Source organism: Rhinopithecus bieti, unplaced genomic scaffold (assembly GCF_001698545.2).
Source record: "Rhinopithecus bieti isolate Rb0 unplaced genomic scaffold, ASM169854v2 scaffold_36840, whole genome shotgun sequence".
Lineage (NCBI taxonomy): Eukaryota > Metazoa > Chordata > Mammalia > Primates > Cercopithecidae > Rhinopithecus > Rhinopithecus bieti.
The window spans coordinates 218,950-243,111 of record NW_016816502.1 but is presented as its reverse complement, the minus strand read 5'-3'; the positions used below and the strand labels follow the sequence as shown (position 1 = coordinate 243,111).

The following is a 24,162-nucleotide window of genomic DNA, read 5'->3' as shown; positions in this document are numbered from 1 at the left end:
TAGTGAGCTTCAAGACAGGATGTTCAAAAATACATATTCAGGGCTGGGCACAGTGGCTCACACCTGTAATCCCAGCACTTTGGGAGGCCAAGGCAGGTGAATCACCTGAGGTCAGGAGTTCAAGACCATCGTGGCCAACATGGTGAAACCCTATCTCTACTAAAAATACAAAAATTAGCCAGGTGTGGTAGTGCACACCTGTAGTACCAGCTACTCAGAAGGCTGAGGGAGGAGAACTGCTTGTACCCAGGAGGCAGAGATTGCAGTGAGCTGAGATTGTACCACTGCACTCCAGCCTGGGCAACGGAGTGAGACTCAGTCTCAATAAAATAAAAAAAAGAAAAAAGAAAAGAAAAGAAAAGAAAATACATATTCAGAGGAGACTAAAGAAAAAGAATAAAGCACACCCAGAAAATCTAGAAAATGGGCTCAAAAGAACAAGTCTAAGAGTTAGTGGCCTTAAAGAAGAAATACAGAGAGAGACGGGGGTAGGTTTACTCAAAGGAATAACAGAGACTAACCCATACCTAGAGAAAGATATCAATACCAAGTACAAGAAGGTTATAGAACACCAAGCAGATTTAACCCAAAGAAGACTAGCTCAAGGCATTTAATACTCAAACTCCCAAAGGTCAGGGGCAAAGAAAGGATCCTAAAAGCATCAAGAGAAAAGAAACAATTAACATACAATGGAGCTCCAATATGTCTGGCAGAGACTTTTCAGTGGAAACCTTACAGGCCAGGAGAGAGTGGCATGACATATTTAAAGTGCTGAAGGAAAAAAAAAACTTTTACCCTAGAATAATATACCTGGTGAAATTATACTTCAAACATGAAGAAGAAATAGACTTTCCCGGACCAACAAAAGCTGAGGGATTTCATCAACACAAGGCCTGTCCTACAACAAACGTTAAACTTCAATTGGAAAGAAAACAATGTTAATGAGTAATAAGAAATCATCTGAAGATACAAAACTCACTGGTAATTAAGTACACAGACAAACGCAAACTATTGTAACACTGTAACTGTGGTGTGTAAACTACTCCTAAGTAGAAAGACTAAAAAATGAACCAATCAAAAATAACTACAACAACTTTTCAAGACATAGTACAATAAAATACAAATAGAAACAACAGTTAAAATGTTAAAAAGCAGAGGGAAGAAGTTAAGGCATAGTCTTCATTAGTTTTCTTTTTGCTTGTTTGTTGGTTTGCTTATGCAGACAGTGTTATCAGCTTAAATTGTAAGATAGTATTTTCAGGCCTCATGGTAACCTCAAGCCAAAACACATATAATGGATACACAAAAAATAAAAAGCAAGAAACGAAATCATACCATGAGAGAAAAACACCTTTACTAATAGGAAGACAGGAAGGAAAGAAAAAAAGACCACAAAAGAAAAAAAAACCACAAAAAAAAAAAAAACACAGAAAATAAATAAAAAATGGCAGGAGTAGGTCTTTACTTATTAATAGTAACACTGAATGTAAATAGACTAAACTCTCCAATCAAAAGACAGAGAATGGTTGAATGGATTAAAAATCAAGGCCCAGGCCAGGTGCGGTGGCTCACACCTGTAATCCCAGCACTCTGGGAGGCCAAGGCGGGAGGATCACAAGGTCAGGAGATTGAGACCATCCTGGCCAACACGACGAAACCCCGTCTCTACTAAAAATACAAAAAATTAGCCAGGTGTGGTGGTGGGCCCCTGTAGCCCCAGCTACTTGGGAAGCTGAGGCAGGAGAATTGCTTGAACTGGGGAGTCGGAGGTTGCAGTGAGCTGAGACTGCACCACTGCACTCCAGCCTGGGCGACAGAGTGAGACTCTGTCTCAAATAAACAACAACAACAACAAAAATCAAGACCCAATGATCTGTTGCCTACAAGAAACACACTTCATCTAAAATGACACACATAGGCTGAAAATAAAGGAATGGAAAAACATACTCCATGCCAATTAAAACAAACAAACAGATCAGAAGTAGCTACACTTATATCAAACAAAATAGATTTCAAGAAATACTTACTTTGAATTTTGGTAGGTTATCAGTGTTCCTACATCTAAGATTTATTCATGATCTGAAATACTTTAGAAGTGAATAAATGTGTGCTTCTTACCTTTGCTTAATTACCATACCTACTAAGAATGTTTCATACTTTAGAGTCTGCCAATACCACTAATAGTTTTCTGTTCCTGGAATTTTCCGTATTACGTAAATCAACTACATTTCTGAAAAGCTATGTTGTTCAAAGTGAACAGTAAAGTCCAAGAAATCTAGCCTATGAGGAAATTAAGAGGGACACCAATATCTTGTTAGTTGTTGAATTCAGGGGGAAAAACTGAATATAAAGGAGAGTGAACCATAGAAGATAATTAGTATTCTAGAAACAGACTTTTAGATTTGGAAGTGACCTCAACTATTATCAACTTATAAATGAGATAACTGAAGCTTACTGAAATTCAGTGATTTGCCCAAGATCTCAGAGTTAGTGGCACTTTTTGGAATATACCAAAGTAGCCTTGACTTCAGTCTTTCCTTAACACTAGCCCTGATGGTGACAACCACTCAGTAGTAGCCTCAATGGTTTGTACCAACATCAGAGTCTTTTCTCAAGGGATATAATTCTAGGGTGACGTAGGCAAGACATTCGCAAACATTTCTGTAAAGGCTTGTAAATATTTTACACAAAAAGTCTTTGTCTCATAATCCTTTTTTAAAAAATTTGTAACCCTTTGCAAATATAAAAACCATTCTTAGCTTGAGTTCTAGTTAAAAAAAAAGGCTGAAAGCCAGATTTATCCCTAGGCTAGTAGTTTTTCAATACCTGTTATATGTCAGCGAGTGTTGGTCAGTAAAGTTTTAATTAGCCCAGCAAAATGAAAAAAGTAAGGGTAATGTAGTGAACTAAATTCATTCAGTATAAAGGACTATCCTCTGTTCTGAAATCATGCCCTTCCTCCATTTTGGGGGATGGAAAAGCATTAAAATGTTCTCTCCTGTATGCAATAGTGATGATATAGATAGTAAGATTTTGCTTGTCCTGTTTTTTATGTTCTTCCTTGGTTAAAAAAAATTATTGGTCTACATACCTAATTGGAAATTACATATATATAATTATTCCCTGAAATCTCAACATCTAAGAGTCTTTTTTTTTTTTTTTTTTTTTTTTTGAGGCAGAGTCTCACTCTGTCGCCGGGGCTGGAGTGCAGTGGCCAGATCTCAGCTCACTGCAAGCTCCGCCTCCCGGGTTTACGCCATTCTCCTGCCTCAGCCTCCCGAGTAGCTGGGACTACAGGCGCCCGCCACTTCGCCCGGCTAGTTTTGTATTTTTTTTTTTAGTAGAGACGGGGTTTCACCGTGTTAGCCAGGATGGTCTCGATCTCCTGACCTCATGATCCGCCCGTCTCGGCCTCCCAAAGTGCTGGGATTACAGGCTTGAGCCACCGCGCCCGGCCATCTAAGAGTCTTTGTGAATATTCACTGATTCCAAATAAGGCATCTTAGGCTTTTAGAATGTATCCAAATGGGATTCACAACTGAATGGCAACATATAACTTAATTCTAAAAAAATCCCAATGGAAGTCTGGCAATTATTTCAGAACCACTGAGAAACTTTTGAGTTCCTTTTATTGTGTGATAAAATGTTACTTTGTACAGTGAGTAATGGAGCTCAGTCCAGCTGCATTTCTGGTTCTTGCATAGTGGAAATAGCCTTTCTTCAGGACCTGTCTCTTATTATGGTGTCGCATAAGAAAAGTGATTGTAAATTATTTAAAGACACAGACCATATTTTTTCCATGTTTCCATATTCCCACAGCATCAAGCATAGAAGACTTGTATTTTTTTCTAATTAAATAAATAAATGAACAAAATAAAACAATCAAAAGTTCAGAAGTATGTTGGAAAGATTACTGCCCATAGCAGATATGAACCTGGAGAAATCTGGGGAATACTCCAGGGTTAAATATGTGGGTCCCCTAGGCAGAGTAATAATTTGGCATTTTTTAAAGCAATATCTAAAAAAAAATGCTCAACATTTATTTATAGGTAACACTAATGCTTCATGGAAAAGAGTGCACCTATTGCCACATAGCAAATTACCCCCAAATTCAGCAATTTAAAACAACAAACAGGCCAGGCACCGTGGTTCATGCCTGTAATCCAAGCACTTTGGGAGGGCTGAGGTGGGAGGACTGCTTGAGCCCAGGAATTCAAGGCCAACCTAGGCAACAGAGAGAAACCCCATCTCTACAAAAAAAAAAAAAAAAAAAAAAACTTAAAATTAGCCAGGCATGGTGGTGTGCGCCTGTAGTCCCACCTACTCCAGAGGCTGAGGTGGGAGGATCACTTGAGCCCAGCAGGTCAAGGATGCAGAGAGCAGGGATTGTACCATTATACTCAGCCTGGACTATAGAGTATGGCCATGTTTCAAAATAAATAAATACATAAAAATAAAACAACAAACATTTATTCTTTAACAATTTCTGTAGGTCAAGAATTGATGAGCATCTTAGCTGGGTGGTTGGTTCCAGCTCAGGATCTCTCATAACTTTGCAGTCAGTCTGTCAGCCGGGGCAGGAATCATATGAAGGTTTGCCTNAAAAACTTAAAAATTAGCCAGGCATGGTGGTGTGCGCCTGTAGTCCCACCTACTCCAGAGGCTGAGGTGGGAGGATCACTTGAGCCCAGCAGGTCAAGGATGCAGAGAGCAGGGATTGTACCATTATACTCAGCCTGGACTATAGAGTATGGCCATGTTTCAAAATAAATAAATACATAAAATAAAACAACAAACATTTATTCTTTAACAATTTCTGTAGGTCAAGAATTGATGAGCATCTTAGCTGGGTGGTTGGTTCCAGCTCAGGATCTCTCATAACTTTGCAGTCAGTCTGTCAGCCGGGGCAGGAATCATATGAAGGTTTGCCTCAGGTTAAAAAATCCATTTCCAAGATGGCTCACTCAGAGAAATCGGTTCCTCACCCATGGGAGCCCCTCCATAGTGCTCCTTAAGTGTCTCATGGTGTGTCCAGAGTGGGTTCTTGCTGATGGGTTCGTGGTCTGGCTGACTTCAAGAATGAAGCCACGGACCTTCGTGGTGAGTGTTACAGCTCTTAAAGGTGGTATGCACGCAAAGAGCGAGCAGCAGCAAGATTCATTATGAAGAGCAAAAGAACAAAGCTTCCACAGGTTGGAAGGGGGCCCTAGCGGGTTGCTGCTGCTGGGGTGGCCAGCTTTTATTCCCCTATTTGTCCCCGCCCATGTTCCACTTCTGTCCTATCAGAATGCCCTTTTTTCAATCCTCCTTGCAATTGGCTACTTTTAGACTCCAGCTGATTGGTGCATTTTACAGAACACTGATTGGTGCATTTTACAGAGCACTGATTGGTGCATTTTACAAACCTCTTGTAAGACAGGAAAGTTCCCCAAGTTCCCACTCTACCCAGGAAGTCCAGTTGGCTTCACTTCTCAATGACATGGTTGCTAGCTTCACCCAACGCAAGTGATCCAAGAGAAAGAGCAAAGAGGAAGTCACATTGTCTTTTAGGACTTAGTCTTAGAAGTCATACATTGTCACTTATGCCCTATTTTATCTGTAAGAAGCAAATCATGCAGTCCATAAAGTCAAGCAGGGGAAAGCAAGTCCATAAAGTCAAGAGGAAAGTCAGTAAGCACCACCTCTTCAAGAAAGGTGTATCAAAGAATTTGTGGACACGTCTTAACCACAACAAATAGCAAAGAACGTGCACATTGCCTCTCCTCTACTTTTTCTGAATGATTTAGCTTTAACCTCAAACTTGCATATTCTAACATCATCATTAAAGGCAGGCTGGGCGTGGTGGCTCACGCCTGTAGTCCCAGCACTTTGGAAGGCCAACGTGGGCAGATCACTTGAATACAGGAGTTCGAGACCAGCCTGGGCAACATTATGATACCCTGTCTCTTAAAAAAACAAACAAACAAAAAAAATTTATTATTCTCAGCATGCCCTATGGGAAGGAGGTCCCACTCACCAGCCTCAAGTAGTTTACCAAAATATTTCTTTTAACCCATATATACCAAATATCATTTACAGAATTTCCTCCATATAACAATATTTCCAGTGATATTTCAGTCTCATGATAAGGTTTACAGATGTCACAAGGTATAGTACTGGCCTAAAGAACTATCTTGCTGGATTTTTTCTAGCTGTGACTGAAGATAAAAAAAATTGTGAAGAATTTTGGACTGAATTTCTTAAAGGAACATTTCCTACAGATGATGAATTTTTTTAATTGCATAGAATTCACAACATCTCACCTAAGAATTTTACTGCATTGTACCTAGCCCGGAAAATGTATTAGGAAATTGTCTATATTACTGTTAGTCTATATAGTAGAGCTTTAAAAAAAAAAGACACACGGAGATGTATTATGTTTCTTCCACCAGAAGAGAAACAGCAAGAGTTGTGAAGAATTCTGATTCTTAGATTTCCTTAGGACATTTTAAACCAATTATTGGAAGTAACTTGGGACATTACTGTACACATATAGCTTGGGGCATTATTCAAATTCTACCCATCTGAAACACTGCACCTGTTCAAGGAGTGAACCTTTTTTACATTGTAATAACACAAAAAGTTCAAGGTTTTCATTTTGTAGTTAGTTCATTTATGGCATTTCTAGAGACCCTGACATTTCACAGGCCCAAACCTTGAAAACTATATACAGAGTAACACAGACACCTAAAACGGGTGATCAGAGGAACACATGCCTGCCCACAAGCATTTGTTTTCAATCTATAGGTATTTATCATGAATAAATTAAGCTGTTATGAAACTGACTCATGAGATTTCAGACATTTTCACTTTGACATTCAAACTCTGGCAGAGATACCAACCCTAAAGGCAGACAATGCTGTTAAGTATGACATGAGTATTTTAAACATACAAGGAAAAATCTATTTTGATACTGAAAAAAAATTTGATTATTGGATTTATTTCTTGCAATAAATATATGGAATACCCACTAAAACTGGTATGGTATTTCTTTTTGGCAGAATTTGTATAATGTAAACCCAAAAAGCACCATTTTACCATATTATATTGTTAAATAATATGAAACTAGCATACTCCAAATGTAGAAAATTTTGGCTCTCTACCTAAGTAACTTTGAGTAGTGAGTTACATAATTGGCCAGCATTTACCATCTGCTGTAACACTTACCTCTTTATTTTTCTGGCTTTTGGGGTACTTTTAATGGCTGTTAATATAGAAATTATATAAAAATATAGAAAGCCATTAAATATCACATTTATTTATTGTTTCATTATTTTTACAAAACAGACGCACACAACAGTATGTTATTTCCTATTAACTTACCTATTTATTATTACTAAGGAGGCTACAACTAGGGCTGGCTCTCCTCAGTTTTACTCAACATGTATGAAATTCAGTGTTCTACTACATGTTAGGCATTTTCAGATATGTTTTGGGAAATTAAGTTATGGAACATGAAAACACACAATTTCAGTGTTTAGTTTTAGATATGTACTTAACATTACTGACAATTAAATGCCACGCTTTTATATTTAGTTTCACATTGTTCTTTCAATTATCTATTTCCATATTTCTTCTATTACCAGAAAACTACATGTGATAGACTGAGAAAAAATGGCATTGAATTGAAATAGTTGCCTCTAGGGGGAACTTTTAATTTAAAACCAGGTTTATCCTAGATGATACTTCACTTGGTAATGTGCTTGTGACTATGAAATTTTATCAGGCTGAATTATTCCCTTCAGATCTAGAGCAGGGGTGGCACCATACTTTACCCAGTACATTAAGGAGAAGTGTTTTTCTCAGTTCCTATCCTAGGCTTTTGAGGCATAAAATGTCCTGAAGAACAAGTCAGAGACTCTTTTTTTTTTTTTTTTGAGACAGAGTCTTGCTCTGTCGCCCAGGCTGGAGTGCAGTGGCGCGATCTCCGCTCACTGCAAGCTCCGCCTCCCGGGTTCCCGCCATTCTCCTGCCTCATCCTCCTGAGTAGCTGGGACTACAGACGCCCGCCACCACTCCAGGCTAATTTTTTTTTTTTTTTTTTGTATTTTTTGGTAGAGACGGGGTTTCACCGTGTTAGCCAAGATGGTCTCGATCTCCTGACCTTGTGATCAGCTCGCCTTGGCCTCCCAAAATGCTGGGATTACAGGCGTGAGCCACCTCGCCCAACCCAAGCCAGACACTTTTATCCTAACTCCATGTATTTGTCCTTCTCCTAGCTGCAAGGTCGCCAGATCCCACCTTTGCAAGATAATGTTGGTGCTAGAATAACTCAGAAGGAATCAAGATCTCTCTTTCTACAACTCCCTCTCCCTCAGGCCTATCTCCTGATGGTCTGGATTTGTCATATTAAGAGTCCATGTTGGGTTGGGCGCTGTGGCTCACAACTGTAATCCCAGCACTTTGGGAGGCTAAGGCGAGCAGATCATGAAGTTAAGAGTTCAAGACCAGCCTGGCCAACATGGTGAAACCCCGTCTCTACTAAAAATATAAAAATTAGCCTGGCATGGTGGCGGGCGCCTGTGATCCCAGTTACTCGGGAGGCTGAGGCAGGAGAATCGCTTGAAACCGGAAGGCGGAGGTTGCAATGAGCCGAGACGGCGCCACTGCACTCCAGACTGGGTGAAAGAGCAAAACTCCATCTCAAAAAAAAAAAAATGAAAGAAAGAAAGAAAAGAAAAGAAAAGGAAAGAAAAGAATCCATGCCAGGTTGTCTCTGGCTGAAGACAGGAACAAAACAAAACTACTCATTTCATGTCAAATTTATTAAGTTTTATTCTCCCTTAAGAGAAAGAAAAGTGTCAGGGACAATTTACAATTTAAATCAAGAAGTAGATGTACTTTTGATAAGCCTATTGCTTTCTACTGGGTTTTGAACCTATATGCTCAGTGAGTGTACCCACCCACTTAATTTCATTTAAGATCATGGAATTTCAGAACTGGAAGGAATCTTAGTGACTCCAACTAGGAAGTTAGAGGTCAAATTGTCACTTTTATTATTGATAAAACTGTTTGTGGAATGAGGGTTAGGGCTGAGGGCTAAATGAGCTAGCTAATGTTTCCTAACATATTCTGCCCTATCCCACTCACATTCTGTCCCCAAATCAGACCCCAGAACAGAAATTGAAACTGACTCAGTTTGGTCCAGAACTGAACGTTTATGTGCATATGATTTTTTTGATAGATTCACTCCACGCGGTTATGATCTGTAGATTAATGGCTGTCAGCCACCAACCAGGTGGAATAAGAGGTCAGAGTGCTACTACTCTGGGGAAGTCCCTCCACATGAAAACAGAAGAGTAGGGAGAAGCACACCACCTCCCAACATTAGGAGGGGCAATGCCATAGGAATTCTGATGAATAAAATCCTCCATTTCATTTCAAAATAATTTGAGAGCAGTATAACAGGAATGTATCACAAATTATTAATACAGAACTTAGTATGAGATTTGGATGTTTGTTCCCTCCAAATCTCATGTTAAAATGTAATCCCCGGCTGGGTGCAGTGGGTCACATCTGTAATCCCAGCATTTTGAAAGGCTGAGGCAAGCAGATTGCTTGAGTTCAGGCGTTTGAGACCAACAGGGGCAACATGGCAAAACCCCATCTCTACAAAAGTTACAAAAATTAGGCGTGGTGGTGAGCACCTGTAGTCCCAGGGCAGCCTGAGGTGAGAGAATCACTTGCACCCAGGAGGCGTAGGTGGCAGTGATTCAGGATTGCGCCACTGCACTCCAGCCTGGGCGACAGAGTGAGAGCCTGTCTCAAAAAAAGAGAAAAAGAAAAGGAAAATAAATGTAATCCCCATTGTTGGAGGAGGGGCCTAGAGGAAGGTGTTGGACCATAAGAGGGGATCCCTCATGAATGGCTTAGCGCCATTCTTGAGATAATGAGTGAGTTCCAGCTCTGAATTCACATGAGATCTGGTTGTTTAAAAGAGTGTGACACCTCCCCTGTCTCTCTCTGTTGCTCCCACTCCTGCCATGTGATGTGCTTGCTCTCTCTTTGCCTTACACCATGATTGGAAACTTCTGGCCCTCACCAGAAGCAGATACTGGCACCATGCTTCTTGTACATCCTGCAGAACCATGAGCCAATCACACCTCTTTTCTTCATAAGTTACCCAGCCTCAGGTATTTCTTTATGGCAATGCAAGTGGAATAACATAAAACTCTATTCTTAATAAATAAATATAAAAGGCTTTTACTAATCTCTCACAAACATATTAGCAAAAAAAGTTAATAAATTTAAAACCATTATAAGTATGTTTTCCTCTCTCAAAATCTTATCACAACAATTTGTCTCACTTCTCAAATTGTGAATAATTTCAGCAATAAACTTATTTTGAAGGAAGGAATACTAAATATAAGACTGTTCTGTACGAAAGAACTTGAAGATTAAAACTGAGTTTTGCTTGCAATTTAATTCTAATTTATAGTATTTTAAAACCAAAATTAAATTTGAGGAAGTGACATTATACTAGGTTGACGAAGTTTACAAATATCTTATGGAAGCCATCTGTCAGAAAACAATCAAACCAACAAAGGCAATAACAGATTCATATGATAGATATTCAATGTACTTACTGAATTATTACAAAGAGTGACTACATAAAATCTGGAGAGATTGAGCTCTTATCTCTGAACATTAAGACCTTTAATTCACTCAGGGCTCATCATTTCAAGAAAATAACTGAGGCCACAAGGTTGTAAGTTTGTATGTTATGGTGTGTAATAGAAATGCTATTTAGGACAGGAATTTACTGAAATTAAACTGGCAGGAGACTGAAAAATTATTTAAGTTGCTCAAATTATAAAACATAGAGAGTATTTTATCTGAGGTTCCTTAAAATTAATTCCTTCATGAGGAATATTTTTTCCTTAAATGAAAATTCTCATCGTATACCTTATTTAGACTATTGTCAGAATCCACACTACTCTACAACATTTGACTAATCTAGTGTAGACTAAAAGTAATTCAAAAAACAAGCAATATACAAATAGCGCCTAAAGACCTGGTGAACTGTAAACAGAAGTTGGTTTTATACTTCACTGGGCATCCTAATTACAGGTTCTATACTGCTTTGTTCTGCCTTCTTCTATTTTCCTCTGGATGATCTCGTCTACTCCATGACTTCAAATACCACTTTCATGTTAATTACTTTCAGATATATACTCCAGCTATCCCCTCTGTCCTGCTGTGACCTGTATTTATCTTTGTGATAGGACAACCTCTTCAAGTTTTCTAAAAAGATACAGGCATATAAACAAGTTTATAAAAGTGTTATAGATACTAGTATCAGTTCATACAAGGTTCTGTGAGTTTACAAAATAAGAAGACAGGAAAAGCTTCCTAGAGGAAATAATACTACAGTAGATGTCTAGAGGAGGGAGTGACAGAAAGGGAGACAGACAACTGGCATTGGAGGGAAAAAGAACAGTGGGAGTCAAGTTTCTGAACCAGGAAGCAAGCTATAAAATAATTCGCTAAAATCTGGGCCTTATAGTACAGGGTGGGGGTAACCAGAAATCAGGCAAGTACCAAATCAGGGAAGGTCTCACACGTCATACTTGGGAATTCAAATTTATTCCGTAATTTTTATACCTATTATGTAGCAATAGGGAAGCAAGCATTAAAGGGCTTTTTAAGCAAAGGAGAAACAGGATCAAATTTGGATATAATGTGGGGAAAAGCTTTTCTATTTTAATCCCTACTGCTTTCTAAACAATATGGACTAAATTTGTCGTGCTGAGCCCTGAAGCAGTTTGACTGTATATATTTGTGAGTGGAAGCCTAGAAAAGCTGGACTGCTGTGCTTTCCAGAGGGAGAAGGAATTTCCTAGGACAACTGTAGGAAAACGGGAGAAAAGTGAGAAAAACCAGCAAAATTGCCAAATGCAGAGGGCCCCTATATCTTCTATAAAATACTAACTCATAAACACTTTGAGTGGTTGTTTTTTTTTTTTTTTTTTGGTTTGTTCGTTGGCAGAAACCAGGCTTCACTTCAAGATCAATCCCAGAGACGGTATTTGTGAAGCGGACCCCAAGGACAGAGAAGACTCTGAAAATATGACAAACACACCATAAGGTGGCTCCCCATGATCTTTGCCTCTTGGTGTTCACATCTCTGGTGTTCATACCTCTCTGAGTGTGGGCAGGACCTGTAACTTGTTTATAACTAATAAAATATGGCAAAGGTGATGGGATATCACNTTTTTTTTTTTTTTTTTTGGTTTGTTCGTTGGCAGAAACCAGGCTTCACTTCAAGATCAATCCCAGAGACGGTATTTGTGAAGCGGACCCCAAGGACAGAGAAGACTCTGAAAATATGACAAACACACCATAAGGTGGCTCCCCATGATCTTTGCCTCTTGGTGTTCACATCTCTGGTGTTCATACCTCTCTGAGTGTGGGCAGGACCTGTAACTTGTTTATAACTAATAAAATATGGCAAAGGTGATGGGATATCACTCCCATAATTATATTGCTTAGTCTTGCTCACAGACTCACTCTAGTCTGATGAAGTAAGCAGCCAAGTTGGTCTGATGAAGTAAGCAGCCAAGTTGGAAAAGGCCACACGTAAGTAGCCTCTAGGAACTACAGGTGGTCTCTAGGTGCTAAAGGCATCCTCCAGCCAATAGCCAGAAAGAAGCTGGGGCTCAGCCTTACCAACACAAGGAAATGAAGTTTGCCAACAACCTGAGTGAAACTGGAAGCAGATTCTTTCCCAGTCAAGTTGCCAAATGAGAACACAGCCCTGTCCACACATTTTTTTTTTTTTTCAAATTTTATTTTAGAGTCAGGGAGTACATGTGCAGGTATGTTACCTGGGTATATTGCTTGACGCTGAGGTTTGGGGTACGAAAGACCTTGTCACCCGGGTACTGAACATAGTACCCAATAGGCAGTTTTTCATTGCTTGTCCCCCACTCTCCCTCCCCTTTTGGAATTCTCAGTGTCTATTGTTTTCATCTTTGTGTTCATGTGTACCCAATGTTTAGCTCCCACTTATAAGAACAAGCAGTATTTGATTTTCTTTTTGTTTTTGAGACAGGGTCTCACTCTGTCACCCAGGCTAGAGTGCAGTGGCCTAATCAAGGCTCATTGCAGCCTCGACCTCCCTGGGCTCAGGTGATCCTCCCATCTCAGTCTCCTGAGTAGCTGGAACTACAGGAGTACACCACCATGCCCAGCTAATTGTATTTTTTTTTTGTAGAGGCGGGGTTTTGTCATGTTGCCCAAGCTGGTCTCTAAAACTCCTGGGCTCAAAAGATCCTCCTGCCTCGGCGTCCCAAAGTGTTGGGATTACAGGCATGAGCCACCATGCCAGGCTGGTATTTGGCTGTCTCTTCCTGTGTTAATTTGCTTAGGATAATGGCCTCCAGCTCCGTCCATGTTGCTGCAAGGGACGTGATTTTGTTCTTTTTTTATGGCACCGTTCTATAGTGTATATATACCACATTTTCTTTATCCAGCCAGCTATTGATGGGCACCTAGATTGATTCCATGTCTTTGCTATTATGAATAGTGCTGTGATGAACATGTAGTGCCGTGTCTTTTTGGTAGAATGATTTGTTTTCTTTTGAATATATACCCACTAACGGAATTGCTGGGTCATATGGTAGTTCTGTTTTAAGTTCTTTGAGAAATCTCCAGACTGCTTTCCACAGTAGCTGAACTAATTTACATTCCCACCAACAGTGTGTAAGCATTCCCTTTTCTCCACAGCCTCACCAACATCGGTTAGTTTTTTCAATTTTTTAATAATAGCCATTCTGCCTGTCCATACTTTGCAGCCTTGTGAGACCTTAAGCAGAAGACCCAGCTAAACTGTGCCTGTGACTCCTGACCCACAGAAACTGTGGAATAATAAATGGGTATTGTTTTAAACCTCTCTAAATTTGTGGTAATTTGTTACATGGTAATAGAGAACTAATACAAATATTTGCTCCCTCTGCAGTACCCCATCCCTCAAATTTACAGATATTCCATAATCTATGTCCCCTATCTAACTTCTGGGTTATGTAAGTTTTAGAAAAAAAATCACTTTAATTTTTTTTAGACAGAGTCTCATTCTGGTGCCCAAGCTGGAGTGCTGGAGTGCAGTGGTGCAGTGGGCTCAAGTGATTCTCCCACATCAGCCTCCTGATTAGCTGGGACTACAGGCACACAACACCACCCTTGGCTAATTAAAAAAAAAAAAAATTGTAGATATGAGGTCTTACTATATTGCCCAGGTTGGTCTTGAACTCCTGGGCTTAAGTGATCCTCCCACCTTAGCGTCCCAAGGTGCTGGGATTACAAGCATGAGTCACCATGCCCAGCCAAAAATCACTTGGCAGTTTGAGAGAGAATGGATTCAAAAGGCAGGAAATAATGGCAATAACCCAGGTGAGAAATGGTGAAGGCCTAAACCAGAAAAACAGCAGTGCCATTTAACAAGTTAGGAAATAAAGGAGAAGCACAGGTTTCATGAGAAGTATTAATATACCGAGTCTATTTGAGACACGATAATTTGAAGTGTCTATAGGTCCTCCAGGTGAAGATGTCTACTAAGCTTCAGTACTAACTTTGTAAGATGCTAGTTCTGATCTGGAAAAACTCACATTTCCCTGCTCACAATCTGACAGTGAGCTGCCCTTTCAGTCCTCATCATGTGTTCTACACTTCACGGAGCTACTTGGTGCTCCACAAACAGGGCATGCCTATGCACAAGTCCATATCTTGGCTCATGCTGTTCACTTTGAATGAAATGCAATCCCCTCTCATCAAATTTATAAAAATCCTACTCACCTTTTAAAAATGTCGATATGCTCTGTTAGAATGTGGGCTCTCTTGAGGGCAGGGCACTTTGTTTTCCCCACAGATGTCTCAAAAACCTGGAATATAATAGGTACTCGATAAATATTTATTGAATGAATGGATAAATGTCTTATATAAAGCCATTCCTTATTCTCTCTCCAGTCACAGAATAAATACTAATGTATTCCATATAAATATAAATGTTTGCTGATATAAATATATATATAGATAGATAGATAGATATAAATGTTTGCTGATAACTAGTAGTACAACTAAGAACTTCTGTTTCTGAACAAATGAGGAAAAGAAAATACAAATTTGATAGGAAAGATAATGAAGGGGTGGATGTATATCTGAACATTAGCTCTGTTTAAGAGTATGGATCACTTAACATATAGTTACCCAACACCTAGTATATACAATATGTGACTGGTTACGCAAAAGTCATTCCCAACCCCTTCTTCCTTGCCTCCCTCTAATTAAGAGGTGAAAGTAAACAATTATTTTCCCAGCCTCCTTTATAGCTAGAGATAGTCATGTGACACATTCTGGTCAATGAAATGCAGGAGAAATCTACTCAATGGATGATTTGAAAAAAGAAAAATGTCTTCCCTGGTCTGGAAAAAAAAAAAGGAGAAAGATCTGTCTAGTCATATCTCCTGCTTCCTACGTTTGAAAATTTTGGTGCTTGGAGCTTTTGCATCCATCTTGTGACTATGAAGAGAAGGCAAAGGAAATCACAGAGATACCAATCCAGAGCCCTCACATTAAGCCACTAAACCGATGCCAGAAGGCACCTAACTCTTGTTGTTAGACAAACTTCTCTAGTTTAAGATCTATTAGTCTGTTATTCTGTTACTTACAGTTGAAAATATTCCTGAACTAGTGGAAGATATCTTAGAAATCCTGGCTAATAATATTATCTGGTTAATAATGCCACACACGAAATGACTTTAAAATGCCTATTTGATTTTAAATTGTGTTTTTGAAAATAGCACTATGTGCCTTTAAATATACTTATCATAAGTTACACTATCTAGCATGTGGCTGTGTTGTCATAGTCTTCACTGTCTTTTCTGTTACACCTCATCCTGTGAATAATTTTGTCAAAAATGAAGAAAATATGGTTTCAATAGGATATGTTTGTCAACTCTGATTTCAGAGGTAAAACTATTACAACCAAAAGGGAAATAAAAGGAACAGAATAAAGTAAAATGGAAATCAGGATTAGTTGAAACTTCCAAATTTATTTACCCAAAAGTTTCAAAGTAATTCTATTCCAAATAATGAAGCTGTATCTATACTTTTCTAAAACAGTTAAATAAGATTTTTGATTTAAAGACATTGCAAAAGATTGGAGTGGTAATGACAAAGCACATTACATAATTCTGTGCCCATTAAAAAAAACTCCAAATCATTTACAGGACCACATTTTAAAGCTGTCTAAAAAGTATAATGAGAACTCTACTTTTCTCTGTTAGATTTGCCAAGTGTCAACAGGGACTGAGAAGTGTTTTAAATTGCTTTTATAAATGAGTAGTGAAGCCACTCACCAGTTCCTAGAATTTTAAACAAAGGGAACAAATATTCAGTAAGAAACCACCAGCGTAATAAATAATAATCATAGAGACTTTCTAGTGGATTAAAAAAAAGAATCATTCATTAAACCTATTTCTAAAATTTCATTAGCTGGAATTGTTCTACATTAGTGGAATTACTCTACTATGAAATAAGATACTCTCTTCCTTAATTTTTATTAACAGGTACTATTTAGCCAGGAAACACCTGTAAGATTAAGAAAGCACTGAGCTGGGCCTAGAGTTGTGAGATACACAAATAAATGAGACCGAGTTCCTGCTCTCTAAGAAGATTTCATTGCAAAGTGGGATTCAGACACACACTCTTAAATACAGCCGGAAAGCCTCTAAACCACATACCAGTAGTATTTAGGTCTATCAGAATCTAAGGGTGGGAGGGCAGTCCAGATGAATGGCTTTATTTGGTTGTTTATTAAGGAGCTGCATTTAAATTCCAAAACAGTGTAAGGTCAGTATTAGTCATTCCCATATGAGATAAATGTATCAAATTTAGCCTAGGTCATACCTGCAAGCACTAATAAAGCATCATAACAAAACAGAAGACACAATGGAGTCAAATTGTCTTTGTTTTTTGTTGCTGTTGTTGTTTTTTGCTTTTTTTTTTTGCGCTTCAATCAGGTACTCCCGATATTTTAAGGAGTTAAAGCCACGGCCTCATGGAACTTGTTCATTTCTTGATGGTATCTTGAGAAACAAAAATGAAGATAGTAGAATTCCATATCTTATATCTTGGCATTATTATGTTTTCAGTTGTACAAAATATCTAAATCAGATGTATACAGGTTGAACAATTCTTACAGAAATTCCTGCCAAAATTAAAAATATTATGGGTAATTATCACTAAAAAGAAAATTAATCACATTTTATATTAAGATAATTAAAACTGGAATTCAAAAACTGTGAGCCTGAAAACAAATCTACGAAAAGCCTGGTATGGTATGACTCATAGCAGCTTTATTCATAATAACAACAAAAAAGAAATACTTCAGATGTATATTATTAGGTGACTTGACAAACTGTGATATTATAGTAGGTTAAATAGTGACCCCCTAAAAGAGTCCACCCAGAAACTGTGAATGTGCCCTTATTTGGGAAAAGGATTTTTGCAGGTGTAATTAAGGATCTTGAGATGAGATCAATGACACTGTCCATATAAGAGATAGAAGATAAGAAAGACATAGAGACACAGGGAGGAAGGCCATATGAAGACAGAGGCAGAGATTGGAGCTATGCTGCCACAAACCAAGGCATATCTGGAGCCACCAGAAGCTGGAAGAAGCAAGGCAGGATTATCCCCTAGAGTCTTTAGAGGGAGCACAGCCCTGCCAATACCCTGATTTTGGGCTTCTGGCCTCCAGAGCTATGAGAGAATAACCTTTTGTTGTTTTAAGCCACCATGTTTGTAGTCATTTGTTAAGGCAGCCCTAGGAAACTAATACAAGGATATTCATAAAACCTTGGTATATTCATAAAATGGAATGCTATTCAGTAATAAAAGGAATGAACTACTGACACCCTCAACAACATGGATGACTCTCACAAATAAGTTGAGTGAAAGAAGCCATACACTCAGACATGCACTGTGTAATTTTATTTATATGAAGTTCAAGAACAGGCTAAATTATTCTATGAGAATAGAAACCAGAACAGTGGTTAACCTCTGGGGGCAGGGATAAGGACTGATGGGAAAGGGGCACGAAGGAAATTTCTGGGGCAACGGAAATACTCTATATCTTGATTAGGACAGCGGGATTACACAGGTGAATAGTTTGTCAAAAACTCATCAGACACTGCACTCAAGAGCTGTTATTTTTTATTTTTTATTTTTTTTTTTGAGTCAGAGTCTCTCTCTGTCACCCAGGCTAAAGTGCAATGGTACAATCTTGGCTCACTGCAACCTCCGCTTCCTAGGTTCAAGCAATTCTCCTGCCTCAGCCTCCTGAGTAGCTGGGATTACAGGCACCCACCACCACACCCAGCTAATTGTTGTCTTTTTAGCAGAGACGGAGTTTTGCCATGTTGACCAGGCTGGTCTCGAACTCCTGACCTCGTGATTCACCCACCTTGGCCTCCCAAAGTGCTGGGATTACAGGAGTGAGCCACCGCACCCGGCCGAGCTGTTACATTTTATTGAGTGTAAATTAGATCTTAATTTTTAAAAACTAAGGAATAAACCAAAACAACAAAAAAACAGCAATGAGGACTGAAATTATACATTAAGGCAGGGGTTGGCAAACTACAGTCCAGGGGTTAAATCTTGCCTGCCACCAATAAAATTTTATTGGAACATAGCCAGACCCAATCATTTACATATTGTCTATGGCTGCTTTCACCCTACAAAGGCAGAGTTCAGTAGCTGTGACAGAGACCATACAGTCCGCAAAGCTGAAAATATTTAGTATCTGTCCCTTTACAAAAAAGTTTGCCAACCTCTCTACTAAAGTTAGAGTCTGTAAGATGACAGCAAGAGGGGGGAAAATTATAGTCTGTAACTACATTTATAACTATGGAAGCCTCTTCTTGCTCTAACATTCTGTGATTCTCATTATATTTAATGGTATGAATCAGAGATGTCTGTTAAGATACTTGAAATGTCTTTACCCTAGGGCACTTAGGTGAGATTTTGAGCTGAATCTTACAATTCTTAGTTATTCCATTTATTTTTCTTTCACTTGCCATTTTTAGCAAAATTAATAGTTCACTATTGTACTATCAAAAGTCGTCACATTTTATCCACAAATGCATTAACTTATATGGCCTCATCTGTGAGATATGCTAGGCACATAATAGTTCATTACAGAGTAATGAAAGAGAATTGGCAACCAATGGGGCCAGGGCTGACAGAACCAACTAGCAGCCTAAGCAATCCCAAGGCACTATGCAGAGCATAATAAGGGCCTAGCACACTTGATTGTATTATTGCAGACATAATTATCAAAAGGGTCTAAGCTGATAGTCTAGGGACTCTGGTGTAGGAGTAACTGAACTTAGAAAGTCAAAGCTATCAGCCAGAAAGGGCTTTCCATTGCCTTTAGAATAAAAACCACAATCCTTAAAATGGTCACCAATGCCTTGAATAATATGGTCACTGTCTACCACCAGCCTTTCTTCTTCCTCTCTTTTGACAACAACTTTTAACGGGAGGCACATGATCAGTGTTGACCTCCAGAAAAATTACTCTGCCAACCATCAGAGAGAGCCTGGAGATGAGGAGACAGTTAGGGGTCACTGGGATAATTTAATTAATAAGAAAACATATACTGAATGCTTGAATTAGGAGAGTGACAATGGGAATGAAGAAATGAATTCCAGGATAAAGAAAATGTTTATGACCCACTGAATGCAACACAACATAGCAATGAAAATTATCTATGGCTACATACAACACAGATGCATTCACAAACATTATATTGAGCAAAAGAAGCAGGATACAAAAGAATATAAACAGTATGATTCCTTTCAAAAGTGCAAAACAGGGGGAAAAAACCACCAAACTATATTGTTTGTGAATCCTTATAGAGGTGATTTAGTAAGAAAAAGTGATTAAACAATTATCATAAGGGTCAAATTAATGGTTACTTCCAGGAGGAAGAGAAAGACATACAGGAGCTTCTGGGGCTGCAGTGTTCTATTTTGCCCTAAATGGTGGCAATTATATGGGTGCTGGCTGTGTAACAATAACAAATACAAATATATATAAACAAAAATGTCTCGATATATATTTACCATAGATGTATACACACATATATAATATACACACACAGATATATGCACTCTTATGTATGTTTTCTCCGTTATCACAGTGTAAATCAAGGTTTTAAAAAGGATTATACGGCAACAGCTGAGGTACACTTAGTTACAACTTAATTAGGTATGGAGGGCAAAGCCAAGGATTTGGAATCAGCTCTGGGTTCAAATCTTTATTATTTATTAGCAGTGTGACTTTGAACAAGTTATTTAACCTCTCCAAGCTTCAATTTGTATCAGGGGAACTAACAGGGCTGTTACTAGGATTAAAAGTTTGACCTGTCTTTGATTATTTTTCTGTGACCTTTTCTGATTGATCAGCTGAGGGATCTCCCTCAATTTACTGAAGTTATTACCTACATTGTAATTTCCTGTGCTTTATTAATGGCTGTGAGCTCCTCAGCACCTTTACAGGTCAGGTGGCTTGGGTTAGTCTAATATTCATAAACCAGCAGGTGGAGGATATTAAGTTTTCTGCTCTGCAAGCCCAGTAGTTCTCAAACATGAGTGTTTATCACAGTCTCCTGGATGACTTGTATTAAAATACAGCTTGCTGGGCCCCACTTTTGGAGTTTCTAATTCATAGACCTGCAGTAAGACATGAGAATTAGAATTTATTTAACAAGTTCTAGTAAGTTCCCGGGTGATACTGTTGCTTCTGGTCCAGGCACAGTATTTCTAGAATCTCTATTCTAGTCCAATATCAGAAAAGTTGGTAAACTGGTCCCCTTCACTTAAAAGAGAGAGGAAGGAGCTTCTTTGCTCTCAGTCTCTCCAACTACCAAGAAGACAGTTTTCACAGACAGTTGGAAAGAGACTGACTCCATCTACCTATGCAGGCCCCCTTTTCCTCTTAGACAGGGGTCAGCCTTCCTGAGCTACAGACTTCATATGTCCCCCATTTACCCTCTCCTATGAGAGCTCACAGATGTCCTCAGAAGCATGGATTACTTCCAAGGGACTCTGGTGGTTGCTTTTAGTCCCTGAGTTGCTCCAGTAAGGAATTGTGGAAAGAGAGAGATCAGGAACATGTGTTCATTTTCTTCCCAGAAACTACTTCTGTGAGAATTAAGGGAGATAAAAACATAATGTCTGGGACATTAAGAGTGCTTAATAAATGTTAGCCATCATTGTTATGACTTCAACTTTTTTGAAGTGGCTGTTTGCATCGTAACAGAAACAGTATGTGAGATGAACAGGTTTGTCAGGAAAATGAATAGTTTAGTTAGGAACATTTTAATATTTACAAATTTTATATTTATTTTCATATTTATGAATTTTTATATCATGGCTCTAAGGTTAAACTTGGGGGATTTTATAAAACAGACTTGATTAGTAATCTGAGAGACACAGGAGACAACAGAAAGCTTGTGGAGCTTCTCTTGGGAAATAGTGATGCAACCCAGTTTGAGACCTAACTAGCTAGAGGGTAACACAAATGCTAGCAGCTGGCTGGCTCATAGAGACGCGTTTTTGAGAGCAGGCAGTAAGCACATATTAAGTTTGTGATGTGCTTTGGCAGAAAGTCTTGACAAACCTATCTCATTCTTTAAACACATGGTTCCAAAGTTGCTAAGCGAAGTTCAGTCTGAACCTTGACTTTGTCTCCCTTAGAAGTGGGGGCTTGTATATTTTGCAATGCCTCATTAAATATTTTAGCATTTTGGTCTCTGCAAAAAACGTGTGTTCTTTGCAGGCAACAGTTGGTGGTTTTTGGGGGGACAATCTTAATATTCGTATCTTAGTTATCCATTCCAATATTATTTCTATGCTTTATACACTTTCAAATTACTCTGAGGCATTTACCTAGGTTCTAGGAATTACACAAACCTTAAAGTAAAAAAGAAAAGCCAAACAAAATCCCATATAAATTTAACTTAAATTTATTAAAAACTATAGTATGTACACTTATTTATATAACTTCAGCAACCACTTTGTGGTTTGTTTTTTAAAGCCAAATTATGAGCCTACAGCTTCAGAAAATCTACATAGCCAATATTCTTAGAAGTGAAAATGCAATTATAAATTCATTCTACATGATTCAGTTACATTTAAATCAACAAGTGAGTAGTAGGTAGTGGAGACACAGACATGAATAAATGATGATGTCCTTGTCCTTGAGGAGTTCACAGTTCTTCTGACCATGTGTTTGATTATTTGTTTCCATGTCTCTCTCACCCACTAGACTATGATTGGTCTGGTCTCTAGAGGAGGAGGTGACTGACTCTGCCAGGGAGTCTGAACTTGGAGGTGTCATTGAGAAGGTGAACTCTGGGTTGGCTCTTGAAGGATATTAACATTTGGGGTGAGGAGGTAGGGAGAGAAGGGCAGGACAATCTAAATGGAAATAACAGAATAAGTGCACAAGCATTGACATGGAAAATAATTGTTAAGATTTACAAGTATCTCTGCGTGGCTACAGCTCCTGTGTTTCTTTAAGAGTAGTACAAACAAGGAAGGTAGAGTTAGGTGAGACCAGATGGTGAAAGGTTCTTTTTCTCTTCTAAGGAGTTTTGATTTTACCTGTAGGTGGCTGGGAGACGTGGAAGCTTTGTAAGCAGCAGAGTGACAAGATCAGATTTGTGTTTTGACAACAACTTCAGTGTCAACAGTACAGAGAGTGGACCATGGTAAACTACCTCAGACAAAAAGTCTAGTTAGGATGTGGTCACAACAGGCTGTCTATTGCTGTTTCCAATGCTGAGATATTTCAATATTAGTCTCAAATTCTATTTTAAAATTGTTACATAAAATGAAAACAGTGAAAATGAGCTAAAACTATAGGCCCAACTCAAAGGCCTAAAGCTCAAAATTGACGATATCAAAGGATTTCAGAAAAAAATACACACACAAACACACACTTAAGGTATGAAGTTAAGTAGTAAGGACCGGTTTTCAGCACCTTTTCAGTCACTCAACTAATTAACATAAGACTAAAATATGAGCCACCTTTGTGTGAGGGAAGAGGAATTATGATTGCTGAGATAAACTGTGAAACAACTCAATATTTTATTAAAGAAAGTAGAAAAGAGATGGGGTTTGTGAATCAATCAATCTGAACTTCAAAGGGAAAATATGGGGAATAATACTAATAGTTATTCCCTGTTTTTTAAAATTATCCCGTTTTTTATTCTCTGTTTTAAAAATTATTATATAAAATGACTGTTTTTGTTTTATGTAACAATTTTAAAATAGAATTTGAGAGTAACATTGAGTCAAACATTGGAAACAGCAATAGACCGCCTGTTATGACCACATCCTAACTAGACTTTTTGTTTGAGGTAGTTCACCATGGTCCACTCTCTGTACTGTTGACACTGAAGCTGTCAAAACACAAAGCACTGGCCAATATGCTACTTATTTATTATGACATAATTAAAAGAAATTAAGAGTTTGTAGAATTTTTATATTAAAATTCAGCTTTGGAGATTTATTTTAAAACTTTCAAAGTATCAGTTTGCACACACTAAATTTGGATTTTACTTTATTATATTAATAACATATAACTCACAGATTTGAAAAAGTCAAATAATAATTAAAAGTAGCTCTTATTTTTTACACAGATCCCAAAATACGAGTGATAGAGAAAATTAGTCAGCTGGGCACAGTGGCTCACACCTGTAATCCCAGCACTTTGGGAGTCCAAGGTGGGAGGACTGCTTGTGGCCAGGAGTTTGTGACCAACCTGGGCAACATAGCAAGACCCTGTCTCTAAAAGAACATTTTTAATTAGCTGGGTGTGGTGGCATGCAGCGGTAGTCTTAGCTACTCAGGAGACTGAAGTGAGAGGATTGCTTGAGCCAACTCATTTCAGCTTGGGCAAAAAATGAGACCCTGTCTCTAAATATATATATATTTAGAATATATACATTTATTTGATATATATATTTAGAATATATATTTATTTGATATGTATATTTAGAATATATATATTTATTTGATATGTATATTTAGAATATATATATTTATTTGATAT

The 24,162-nt window shown here is 38.3% G+C and overlaps 1 long non-coding RNA gene across 1 annotated transcript in view; it reads right to left on the bottom strand.

Annotated features, from left to right (window-relative positions):
* The window catches only part of LOC108517138 (uncharacterized), a 173,285-nt gene that overhangs the window by 121,419 nt on the left and 27,704 nt on the right, over positions 1–24,162 (bottom strand). Inside the window, exons 4-5 of the long non-coding RNA XR_001882011.1 lie at positions 16,945–17,123; positions 14,833–14,918 (exon numbers count right to left, since the gene is read on the bottom strand). This is a non-coding gene — a long non-coding RNA (uncharacterized LOC108517138). The remainder of the gene's footprint in view (positions 1–14,832; positions 14,919–16,944; positions 17,124–24,162) is intronic.